Raw genomic sequence first — 12,065 nt, 5'->3', positions numbered from 1 at the left:
ACACACACACACACACACACACGTTGCAGGTGTTGAGGTATTAAAAAAAGCAATGTGCTGGGCATCAGATCCAGCCAAGTTTGAACCCTGGGCCCACCACCTACTTGTTATATGCATAACCTGACTTGAACAAAACTGACCTGACAATTAGCTTAAGTGAAGGAGGATTTACTGGAGGGACAGGTGACAGGTGACTGGAGAAGCCGGGATGGAAATGGGCAGGAGGCAGGGAGCTCAGCAGGGCCAAGGAAGCAGGGACCATTGTGACAGCCTGGGAGACAGCCCATCACGACTCAGGCCTGAGATAAGACACCGTCCCACAGCCTGAGGCTGATGAGACCCAGGAGTCAGAGCCAGACGGAGGAGCCTGGTGGTCTTCCTCTGCCCCTGCTGCGCTGGGGAGGAGAGCTGGGAGGTCCAGTGCCTTTGGCCCTCACGGTGGGAGGCAGGGACAGGTAGGGGAAGCGTGATGCAGGATTTGCAGGATTGCCAAAGAAATGGCAAATGCCAATATAGTATGTGGCTGCCCAGAGCTCTAATGGAGGGTTCGGAATCTTGGCTCCATGACGGCTCTGAGGGGTCTGGAACACCCCTGAAACGGCGTGCAACCATGTGTGCGTGCAACTGTGTGTCCGTGCAAAAAAAAAGAGCGTATGAAAGCATGCAACCGTGGGCATCTATGGGAAGAGAACATCCATGGCCCTCAACAAGGTCTCAACGCCGGTCTATCACCACCACTCTCCCCAAAAAGGCTCAGAATCACTGCCTGAATCACCTCCACGGCCACCTGGGGCCTCGCCTGCAGTGCACCTGTGTGAAAGGGTCTGCCTGCCCCCACATGCCCCCGTACTCCACTCCTCACACAGCAGCCAGAAGAGCCCTTAGGAAAGTCACAGAGCTCAGCATGCCCCACTCCAGCATGAGACGCCCCCAAGCGTTCCCTTTCTCTTAGCCAAAATCCGTGTTTTCTTCCATGGACAGCAAGGCTCCTGACGATCCTGCCCCTTCTCAATTTCTCTGCACCCTTTGCCCTACCCTCTTTGCTCCAGTCACTCACAATTCTCTGGGCGCCCCGTCTCGGGGAGACCAACACTCGAGGTTTCCTGGCGCCATGGGGCTTCCCAGGACTCGGGACTTTCAATGCTAAAACTGGGACGGTCCCCGCAAACCAGGACAGCTGGTCACTCTAGCTCCCTTCTCTCCTGCCCTTGGCAGCCCTGCTCCCTCCTCATTAATGACCAGCCACCCTACCCACAGTGACTTGGGTGCCCCTAATCTGTGCACCCACATGGCCTCATTCTTCCTGTCCTAATGCCCACCCTGCTGTACTGAAATTGCTTATTTAATCATCTCTCTTCCTGCTGCCTTATTCACTGCAGCATCCCTGAGCCAAACATATGATCTAAATTAGCTGAACAATGTTGGTGGTTGGGGCAGGAAGGAGCAGATAATTCCACCCTGAGCAACCCTGATGTCTCCTCCCTGCCTGGGGACCTGCCTTACAGGGGGCAGCTCTCTGGTTCTGGAGTCGGTCAGGAACATCTGACTGCCAGCAACAGAAACAATTTCTGAATACAGTAAGCCCCCCTCCTTATTAGGAGGCTTGAGGTAGCTCAGAGTGGAAGGGGAAGCAGGAAGGGGGTCCCCCACAGGAAAGTCACCCACTGGCAGAGTATGGCAGGGCTCATGTTTGACAACCTTGGGATTCAAATTTCAGGGATGGGACATCGGACCAGCATCTTGGCCAGAGCAGGTGGGGGCACTGTGACTGACGCTCCCACAGTATTAGTCCACTACGGACTTTTACGCCATTAAAAATACACCAAACTGGGGACACCTGGCTGGCTCTCTATCTCAGGGTTGTGAGTTCCAGTCCCACATTGTGTATAGAGCTTACTTAAAAAGAAAAATAGCACAAACTGAGTGACGTACACACCAGAAATGTATTGTCTCACAGTTCTGGAGGCTGAAGTCCAAGATCAAGGTGTCAGCAGGGCCATCTTCCCTCTGCAAGCCCTTGGGGAAGCCCATTCCAGGCCCCTCTCCCAGCTTCTGGTAATTTCTTGCCGTGCAGTAATATCATTCCAGTTTTCACATGGTAGTCTCTCTGAGTGTGTGTGTATCTGTCTGCATTTCCCCCATTTACGGGAACACCAGTCATACTGGATTAGGGGCCCAGTTACTCCAGTATGACCTCACCATAACTAATGACATCTGCAGTGACCCTATTTCCAAATAAGGTTTTGTGCTCACGTACTGGGGGTTAGGACTTCAACATACCGATTTGGGGAGGGGGAGAAAATTCAACTTATAATACCCACCAAAAACAGTACAGAGAGCAAGGGGATCCCTCATAACAAAGTGCTGGTGCCATCCCCAGAAGAAGGGACAATGAATGCTGGGTGGTTCCACACCAGCTGCCCTGGTGGCTATGAGAGACCCCCTCGCCGATCAGGTGATCATATGGCAGAGGGCCATGGTGTCAATCAACACCTTTCTCCTATACTGCAGGGTGTAAGAACACAGACTTCAGTCAGGTCCACCTGGGGCACCCACTTAGCGGGCATTTACTGAGCATCCAGAGCTCTGTCCAGGAACTTGGGCTATAGCAGTAAAGAAGCCAGATAAAATCCCTGCCCTCTTGGGGTTTCCACCCCTAAACCTCTGATGATCCCCTTCCAGAGGGAAGTGGGACCTCATCTTTCCCACCGGGGTCCTTCCTGTTCTGGTTTCAGTGCTCAGAGACCAGATCCCTACAACACTTCTTCTGGGGGGACAATGGCCACCTGAGGTGTCAGCTCCTACCCCACCTCCTCCATCTGGTGTCCTCCCCCCACCCCATGTCTTTCTTTGTCTCAGGAACTAAAACAGGAGGTGAGTTTATCAGACACAAATTGCTCAAGGACCTCATTCATTTTGTGCAGTAATTAAATAGAAGCTGTTTGGAAATATGATTATAGATGGGCCCATCAAAGCAAATTAAATCTTTGAAGAGTAATGGCCTAATTAGCTTCCAGATTCTGCCATTAAAAAAAAATCCAAATGCCCTATTGTCCTAAACCGGGAAATATCGGGGCCCAGCTGTGAAAGGCATCAAAGGTGGCTGTGGGTTCTGAGAGGATGAGGGGCCGCGGGTATAGACCCATTTATCAAGATTAACCTGGCTGGTCAGACTTCCGTTCCTTGTTTAGTTATTTACTTACTTCACAGGGTCGTCTTTTCAGTGGACATTTATGTATAAAGTATGCACTCGGGAGCCTCTGGGCTCAAGCTCCTGGCTGCCCCCCCCCAACCCCTCCCCCTCCCACCCGGCTCTCCCAGCCCCAGATTCGGCCTCTTCTTTTTCCTTCTTTAAGCTGCCCCCACATATGTCCCATTTCCTCAAGACCAAGCCCGTCTCTGCAGCGGTCTGCGTCCCCGCCCCTCCCCACGTTCACATTGTTCCCACTGACCTTGGACAGAAGACAGATGAAGTTCTGGAAGGTTCTGGGATATATGGTCATGTCTCAGGTCCTGTCCTTGTCTGAGCCCAGACTCCGCATAACGTATGCCCCCATAGGCATTGGACTTCCCTCTGCCCTGCTTCCCCAGGGTGGGGCGCCCCCCGCCAGGGTCCGAAGCGCGGCTTTCGGCGGTCACCCTCCAGCTACCCTCTCTGAGGAGCGGGGCCCATACTTCTCCCCGCGGAACTGCCACGTGGTCCAGGCCTGGCCAATCAGAACACTTAATCCCCCTGGCCAAAGTGATTGGTCAGCGGTGGGCATGTGACCCCCCCAAGCCAAGCCAATCAGAAACAGCGTTCCATGCGGGCTTTTCCACAGACTGGCTGAGCCAGAAGTTGGGGTGTGGCGAGCCTCCCTGAGGATGGGCTGTCCTCGGGAAAGTCAAACCCCAGGCTGGAGCCCTGGACCCGCCTGAGTCGGGAGTGAGGCCTCCCTGGACTTTTCGGTTACTACATGAGACTTTGTTTTTCACATCTGCCGGTTTGAGTTGGAATGCTCGCAATCGAAAATGCTCTGGTTTGCAGGCTTCTGCCTCTCAGCGCTCCTAACCCATCAGGCCCAGTTGCCAGCACATTGCCAGCCTCGTGGCACTCCCCACGGGGCCCCCATCTTTGCCCTATCTCCCCTGGAGAGTGACTGTTTGGAGCTTCGTCCCTATATGTCCCATCACAAGCAGCTAGGGCTCCCTCTGCACCCCCAAGAATGGATACTATGACCCATGTTCAAATTTTATTAGGAGAAACCCTTGTGGGAAAAAATGGGGAAGCAGTCAGGAAAAGCTGGGGGGCTGGTCAACCCACATGCAAGGCGGACCGTGAGGAAAGGCGAGAGTGGGGGGAGGATGTGGGGTGGAGCATCCTAGATGCTATATAGTCTAAGGGAGGCTCAGCAAGGCTGCTGGGGAGGCACAGAGCCCCCATCTCCCACCCTGTCACCCTCCATCTCCAGCTGGGAGCAGTTGGTCCCAGGGCACTGCCTTGGGAGCTCTGGGTCAGTCCTGCTCCCTGCAGGGAGAGGTCTGCGAGGAGACTCTCACACTGGGGGTCTCAGCCCTCCCTGCATGGGATAGCCAGGCTGGACCCTGAGGACCAGGGCACTAAGCCTGAGCTGCTCCTGACAGGTTGCCCTCTGTGGGCCAGGGGCCAGCTCTGACTCCACTGCAAGCTGTATCTAATGACATTTGTCTGTTGCTAAAAAAGGACTTGGGAGCCCCACTTATTGTCTGTGTAGTCCCCACATTGGGCATGACTTGCTGAGCTCAGTGTCTTTGGCTGTAAAAGTCTCTCCAGGGTGTTGTGTGGATCAAAGTCACTCACTCACTCATTCACTCTTCATTCCTGTGTTCATTTGCTCATTCACTCATTTGCTTTGCCCCTTTCTGTGGCCAATTGGAAATGTGGAAATTGGAGCAAATGAGTGGGTTTTGGGCACTGCCATCACGGAGCTAGAGTCCAGTGGGGAAGACTGAGAAAAATAAAGCAAAAAATTAGCAAAATGGCTACCACTGTCATGATCAAGAGGGATTAGTTGTGTGTGTGCATGGTGGGATGAGAAGGGGAGAGGGAAGGGACACTGCCTAGGACAGGGTGGTCCTCTCTGAAGAGGTAACATTTAGAGCTAACATTCAAAAGATCAGGAACGAGCCCCAGAGGGTGAGGAAGGGTGGGGATATGAACAAAGGAGAGGCTGACCTTCTCCTCTCTGGGCCTGGAGAGCTACAGTTTGTGGCGCGTAGGCCACGGAACCAAAGACCCTCCAGGGGTGGTGAGAAGCTAGACTGGTCCTGCCTACAGGGGAGAACGGGTCCAGAGCCCTTGGAGATGCAACTGGGGTGCCCCATGTTAGCTGGCAGGTGGCAGAGGGAGAGGCGACAGGGCTGGCCTCCAGCAAGAAGAGTCCCTAGCCTGGAGGCCTGGTGGTGTTCCTTTGACCAGAGCCTTATCACCTCCTCCTTATCAAGGCATCATAGATAAGACACAACCACCCCTGATTTGGTAGCAGCTTAGGGGAAGCAAAAACACTGCATTGGAGATGGTCATTGGTTGTGAGATTCGTGCAGATTTCAGGAACATTAAAATATGGGAGGAAATGGAATCTTAGAATTGAGGAAATACACAGATTGAAATACCCTCAGTAGTGGGGTGAATTGTGGCCCTCCCCAAAGATATATCCAAGTTTTAACCCCCCATAACCTGGGAATATGACCTTATTTGGAAAATGGATCTTTGCAGACGTAATTAAGTAAAGGATCTCGGGATATGATCATCCTGGATTAACAGAGTGAGCCTTTAAGGCAATGATGAGTGTCCTTATAAGAAACAGAAGAGGGGCGCCTGGGTGGCACAGCGGTTAAGCATCTGCCTTCGGCTCAGGGCGTGATCCCAGCGTTGTGGGATCAAGCCCCACATCAGGCTCCTCTGCTATGAGCCTGCTTCTTCCTCTCCCACTCCCCCTGCTTGTGTTCTCTCTCTCGCTGGCTATCTCTATCTCTGTCGAATTAATAAATAAAATCTTTAAAAAAAAAAAAGAAAGAAACAGAAGAGAAGACACAGGCCCACAGGGGGGAAGAGGCAGAGATTGAGATGATGTTCTTACCAGCCAAAGAACACCCAGGATTGCTGGCAACTTCCAGAAACCAGGAGAGAGAGAGAGGCATGGAATGGATTCCCCCTGAGAGCTGCCAGTAAGAACCAATCCTGCTGACACCTTCACTTTGGACTTCTAGTCTCTAGAACTATGAGAGGATAAATTTCTGTTTTTACAAGCCACCAGTTTGTGACAATTTGTTACGGCAGCCACAGGAAACTCACACCACCTCCAAAATGGGGAACGATTTCCCAGGGTCTCCAGAGGCTTTCTAGAATGGGCTCTGGGTTCACAGATGACACAGCCAAAGAGGGGGAGCTGTGTGCACGGGTCCAGGCTTGGAAACCAGTAGGCAGGGAAGCCTGTGTGCCCAGGGCCCTTAGGGTACCCTGCATGGCTCACTGCTCCCCAGAGCACAGGCCGGGCCAGGGTTGGGCTAGGAAATGACTGTCCCTGGAAACATCTGGAGTGGCCAGCTGAGGTAGGAAGGCATCTCTAAGACTCCGCCTCCCCACTTTCTTCATTATGAAGCAGGACCAACAAACACACATGATGAAGTTAATACTGGACACTGATGGGGGTCTCACCATAAGCCAGTGTGTATGTGCACGATCTCCTGTAAGCCTCGACATGACCCAGCAAGAGAATGAGCTGTCACTGTCCCTATTTTATACCTAAGGAAGTTAACCACAGAGACATCAAGTAATTTGCCCAAGGTCACACAGCTGGCAAGAGGCAGAGCCAGGAATAAGACCTCTGCTTCTATCTCCACGGCACTACCTGGGGTGTTAGGCCTGGAGCTGCTGCTAATGACTTTTGGGGCTATTCCTGGAGACATGCCTTCCCCTACCCTGGGCCTCAGTTGCTTCACCAGAAGGGAGGGTGCTGGAATCCAGGTTCTTAAGCAGGGTGTGTGCCAGAACAATTGGGGAACTTCTGCAAAACCCACCCAGGCCTCACCCTGTGAGCCGGGATCATTAGCGTGTATTTCGTACATGTTCCCTGGGTCACACTCTGAGGGTGAGTCTTGAGAACCCCAACCAGGAGAATCCTCTGATCCTCCCAACACCCCAAATCCCTCCCCATGAGGCAGCTGGAGTGGAGAAGGTTTGATTTATTCGTGTTCATTACGGGTTAGCTTTGCAGAGCTGTGGGGAGGATGGGCTGGGAGGCCGGGTTGCAAATGAAAGCCAAACACATTCTAAACTATGAAATGCACAAAAAACCCCGGAAACCAGGCTCTTTCATTCAGATCCGGAGGACTGGATGCTGTATCCTTGGCAACGTGGTTCGAGAAAAACAAGTCCTTCTCCCGCCAGTGTGGAGAGGCCCAGGCTTCCATCTTGGGGCAGGACGCGGGGCCTCAGTTAGGCCTCCCCCTCCCACACTCCCACACTCCCACACTCCCCCAGGATCAACCCTGCGCGTGGCTGTGGATTTGTGGCTGGAAGGGAGGCCAGCAAACGGCACGATTTGAGAAACATTTTGGACACAGAGTGAAAAATGCAGACCTAAGAGTCACATTGATCTCATTTCCGCAACTGTTGCAAACCAATTCCCATTCCCCAATTTCCTTAATCTTTTTGATAAATGGGTTCTATAATTACATCTCCTTTCGAGATGTCCAACAACAAAAACTCTAAGCCTGGGATGGAAAATAGTTGCTTTGTCATCGCATTATTCAAAGGTGACAAGGAACACGTTCAGGATAAATTTTGCTTTACATTTAATTTACTCTGTATTGATTTTCATCAGTGTGATTTAAGCAATTACCTCTGAGCTAATTCTTAGTTAAAAAGACGTTAAAAGTTATACAACGTAGACATTAAGATCTTGGAGCTTCGTGGGGCGCCTGGGTGGCGCAGTCGTTAGGCGTCTGCCTTCGGCTCAGGGCGTGATCCCGGCGTTATGGGATCGAGCCCCACATCAGGCTCCTCTGCTGTGAGCCTGCTTCTTCCTCTCCCACTCCCCCTGCTTGTGTTCCCTCTCTCACTGGCTGTCTCTATCTCTGGTCGAATAAATAAATAAAATCTTAAAAAAAAAAAAAAGATCTTGGAGCTTCGTGACGGACAGAGCCATAGAGACTGGGCGCCTGGCTGCCACATGTCTCCGTTTCCACAAGTAATGATCTGATAAAATGGTACAGGTTGGGGGGGGCAGCCACCATGGAAAGAGTGAGCCCACTGCCCACAAATGTGGCATGGATGGAGTTGGCCATGCAGTGGCCCCACTTTACAGGTGGATGCCCTGAAATGCTGGAAAGTTAAGTGTCCCGAGGTGGGGAGGAACTAGGGTCCTGGGCCTCCCCAGCAGAGGTGACAGGTCACCAGAAAGTGTCTCCAAGTCAGCAATGAAGAAAGCAAACCGAACCCCTTGGTGTGCTTTCCCTTGGCCCTCACCCTGCAGAGACCCACCGCGTTCATTCCATCCGCAGTATTTGTGAGCTCCTGTTCAATGACAGACAGACAGCTCTCCCTTAGCTCTGTCCCTTGCCAGGAACATTGGGGGTGGCTTGGAAGGCTCCAGGACCTACAGAGAAGGCCAGTTTGATGCACAGAGAAGGAGGAAGGAGGAAGGATATGAAAACTAATCAGATACAAGGAAAAGATGAGCAGCCAAATGTGGGAAAGGGAAACCCATGTGCTCCCCCCTCCCTGGGGGGACTCCTTGCTCTGAGCTCTGCTCTATAGGACACTTCCCCCTAGTGTGTGGGTGGATGGGGCATGTCTGGGAGGCACAGGCTGTGGAATAATGTTTAGTAGGGGTGTGGCCCCAGGACAGAAAGGGGAGAAAGCCTGGATGTAAAGCAACAGTAACTCTAGGTGTGATCTATCGAGCTCTGTTGGGAAAGGCCGTCATTTGGTCCCCGCTTGGTCACATAAGGATAGACCCTGGCCTGGAACACTTCTTTCCCATGAGGTTGGGAGCCCACACAGCCTATGCAGACCCTATTGCCTCGCACGGGAGGACCTTTACCTATTTCAGACCCAGTGTGAAGTGGAGGGGCTGGTGGCCGCAGGCATGCCTGCAGCTGTCTGTGTTTTAGACCCCACTCAGGACAGGTCAGTCCCTTCCTCGGCCACAGGAAGTGGGGTCGTGTGGCCACACTGCCCGGTCGGCTGTGGAGTAGATCCATGGGGCACAGCTGCCCTGCAAAGGGCTGGTTGCTTGTGCATTCTGTCATCTCCCTCGCTGCAAGTCAGCCCTGCATCACCGCTGGAGCCCGGCGCGTGTCCTCTGTTCTCAGCTGTTCTCATCTTGATCCCGCACTGGTCTCTTCCCTGCGAGGCACTTACTGCCTTTAAACTTGGCCGCAGGTGTATTATACTCTGTCCTGAGGCACGGCCTGGCCGCCCAGGGATGCGTGAGACAAGCGTCCGCTCTAACGCTCACACGCACCCGGGCTGGTGGAAGGGCTCCTGTTCGTCACACAGAGAAACTGAGGCTGGTGGAGGGATGCAGCTCGAGCTATCACGAGAATCTCATGAACACAGTCAGCGTTGGTGGCACGAAAGGCAGAAGACGTCCTCCAGGTGGGGGACAGACATCAGCTTGGGGCCCCCAGGAGACCTGCAGGGAGTGAGCCGCCAGGAGCAAAGGGCAGGGCGGGGGACGTGATCCACGAAGGGAGGGCAGGGCGGGAAGGGGGCTTTGACCTTTTCTCTTTTAACATCTTGATCTCTAAGAGAGTTCATAGGCTTGGAGGAGGCCAGGCATGCTAGGGAGGGTCTCCACTGACCTGCAACCCATTGCCCCTTAGCCAAACCTCTACCTGGCTCTGCAGGGGTCCGACTGGCTGAGCCCCAGGGAGTGGGCAGAGTGTACCCCTATCCCCCTCCACAGCCCAAACAGGAGAGATATGGAAGCTGGATCCCGGCCATGCAGGAGTGGGCCAGCTTTCTCTGACCAAGGACAGGCAGCATGTGGCCTCCCAGGTGGAGTTCGCGTTGTCCCCACGGGGGTCTTCGAGTCAGGAGAGGAGGCATTGAGGTGGGGCTGTTCCACCTACCAGGCCTCATGGGCACAGGGCCTCTGCGCTGCAGGCTTTTCCAGGGCAGAGAGAACATTGGAAATGGGAGAAAGCGATCATGGGCTGTGCACTAAGGAAAAGAAATTGCAAAATCGTAATCAGTACGAGTTTAATTACACATCTACACAATGTCACATCATGGCTGCTGGTTGGCAGGGAGGCAGTTTGAGGCCTGTGTCGTTGGTTGTAAGCGGTCTTTAAGGAGGAGCCCAGGTGTACTCGAAGGTGCTGAGGGCAAGGTGGAAGGGCTCTGTCTTAGTTTCCCAGGACTGCCGTCACAAATCACCACAAGCCAGGTGGCTTAAAACTATAGAAATTTATCCTCTCACAGCTCCGGAAGTCAGAGTTGCAAACTCAGGGTGTTGGCATGGCCAGCCTCCCTGCAGGCTCTAGGGGGGCTCCCTCCTTGCCTCTTCCCCCTTCTGGTGGTTGCCTGCCATCCCGGGCATATTTGGCTGGTCCCTGCTTTGCTCCCATTGATGTCTGCCTGTGTCTTGCGTGGCTGCCTTCTGTGGGTATTTTTGTGGGTGTCTTGTCCTCTTCTGACAAGGACCCCAGTCACTGGATTGAGGGTCCACCCTAATCTAGTGTGACCTCAACTTAACTCGAGGACATCTGCAAAGACCCTATTTCCAGATAAGATCACATGGCCTGAGGTGCTGGGTGGACGTGAATTTTGGGGGCACACTATCCAACACGCTACAGTCTCCAAGATAAGAGTGCCTGGGGGCCAGGAAGGACGGGAGTGGTCTTAAAGGGAAGGAAGGGGCTGTCCTTTGAACCTCCGAGAGGGGGAGTAGAGTTGGTCCTGCCCAGGAACTGGCCCTCCTGGCCAACCATCACTCTGGCTGCTGGGAGGGAGAGGGAAGGAGGGGCGGAGAATGGAAGGAGGGGTGGAGAATGGAACGGGTGGGCTGAGCAGATCTGAAGCAGGGACAGCAGGGACAGGGAAATGGGTATATTTGACAGTGAGGAAATCTTAAAACCAGCAATAATAACTGTCAGCAGTTTTTGAGTATTTCATGTGGACCAGGCGCAGCCCTTCGCGGTTACAAGTTTTAAGTCATCGAATTCTGCTATCTGCTGTCGGACACACATTCTGCCATCAGTACCATTTTACAGAAGAGGACACCAGGGCTCCGAGAAAAGAACCTGCTCAAGGTCACGTAGCTAGTAAGTGGGAGAATGGGATTTGAACCCAGAACCGTGGCTGTCTGCCTCCCGAGCCTACCCATTCACACCGCCCAAGGCTGCCTCCACAGGGAAGATACGGAGGCAGCAGTTTGGATGGGGTGAAGGCCAAGGGGGAGACCACCCTCCCAGCCATGACCCGAGATGGGGAATGGTGGGGAGGAGTGAGTTGGGGTTGTGTTGGGGGGGCAGTGAAAGAACACGTCCATCTGGGACATGTCGAGGAGAAGAGGCCTTGGGACACCACGGGCATGGCTTGGTGAGTGGCCAGGCCCCTGGGAGACTCGGAAGTTGGGTTTGGACAGTTTGCTGGGAGTTTACAGACCAAGAATCTGAATAAAGCAGGACACCCCCCCCAACCCGAGCCCCACCGCCCATACACGCACACTCTCTCCCTCAATAGTCAGGCCCTCGCTCCCACCTCTTTTCCTGCTTTCATAAAGCTCCCTTGACAACCTGCCTCCCTCCGCTCGCGCGGACACAGCAGCAAACGAGGAAGCTATTTTAGGACCTGCTTCATCTTTACGTTGTTTTCTTCCCCCACTGGTTCTATTCGCATCGGGTTGTTTGGCACAAGGTTTTGAATTGTTGGTTTTTGCGCTAAATTCATTTCCCAGAAATGTCAAGCATCACCAAGGCCAAGAATGGGACATGTGCTGTTCTCTGCCTTTTGTTCCTAAGCTTCTCTTTTCATGCACAAATGTGTAGTGTCATCTGGCGGCACATGGAACCCTGTACCTTGAACTATGCCTGGA

General features: G+C 53.3%; 1 long non-coding RNA gene across 1 annotated transcript in view; it reads left to right on the top strand.

Annotated features, from left to right (window-relative positions):
• Positions 1 to 10,755: 10,755 nt before the first annotated feature.
• The window catches only part of LOC117804123, a 20,545-nt gene continuing 19,235 nt past the window's right edge, over positions 10,756 to 12,065 (top strand). The window contains exon 1 of the long non-coding RNA XR_004628344.1: positions 10,756 to 11,292. This is a non-coding gene — a long non-coding RNA (uncharacterized LOC117804123). The remainder of the gene's footprint in view (positions 11,293 to 12,065) is intronic.

The sequence above is a fragment of the Ailuropoda melanoleuca genome, chromosome 10 (genome assembly GCF_002007445.2).
Source record: "Ailuropoda melanoleuca isolate Jingjing chromosome 10, ASM200744v2, whole genome shotgun sequence".
NCBI classification, from domain to species: domain Eukaryota; kingdom Metazoa; phylum Chordata; class Mammalia; order Carnivora; family Ursidae; genus Ailuropoda; species Ailuropoda melanoleuca.
This window is presented reverse-complemented; position numbering and strand designations above follow the sequence as displayed.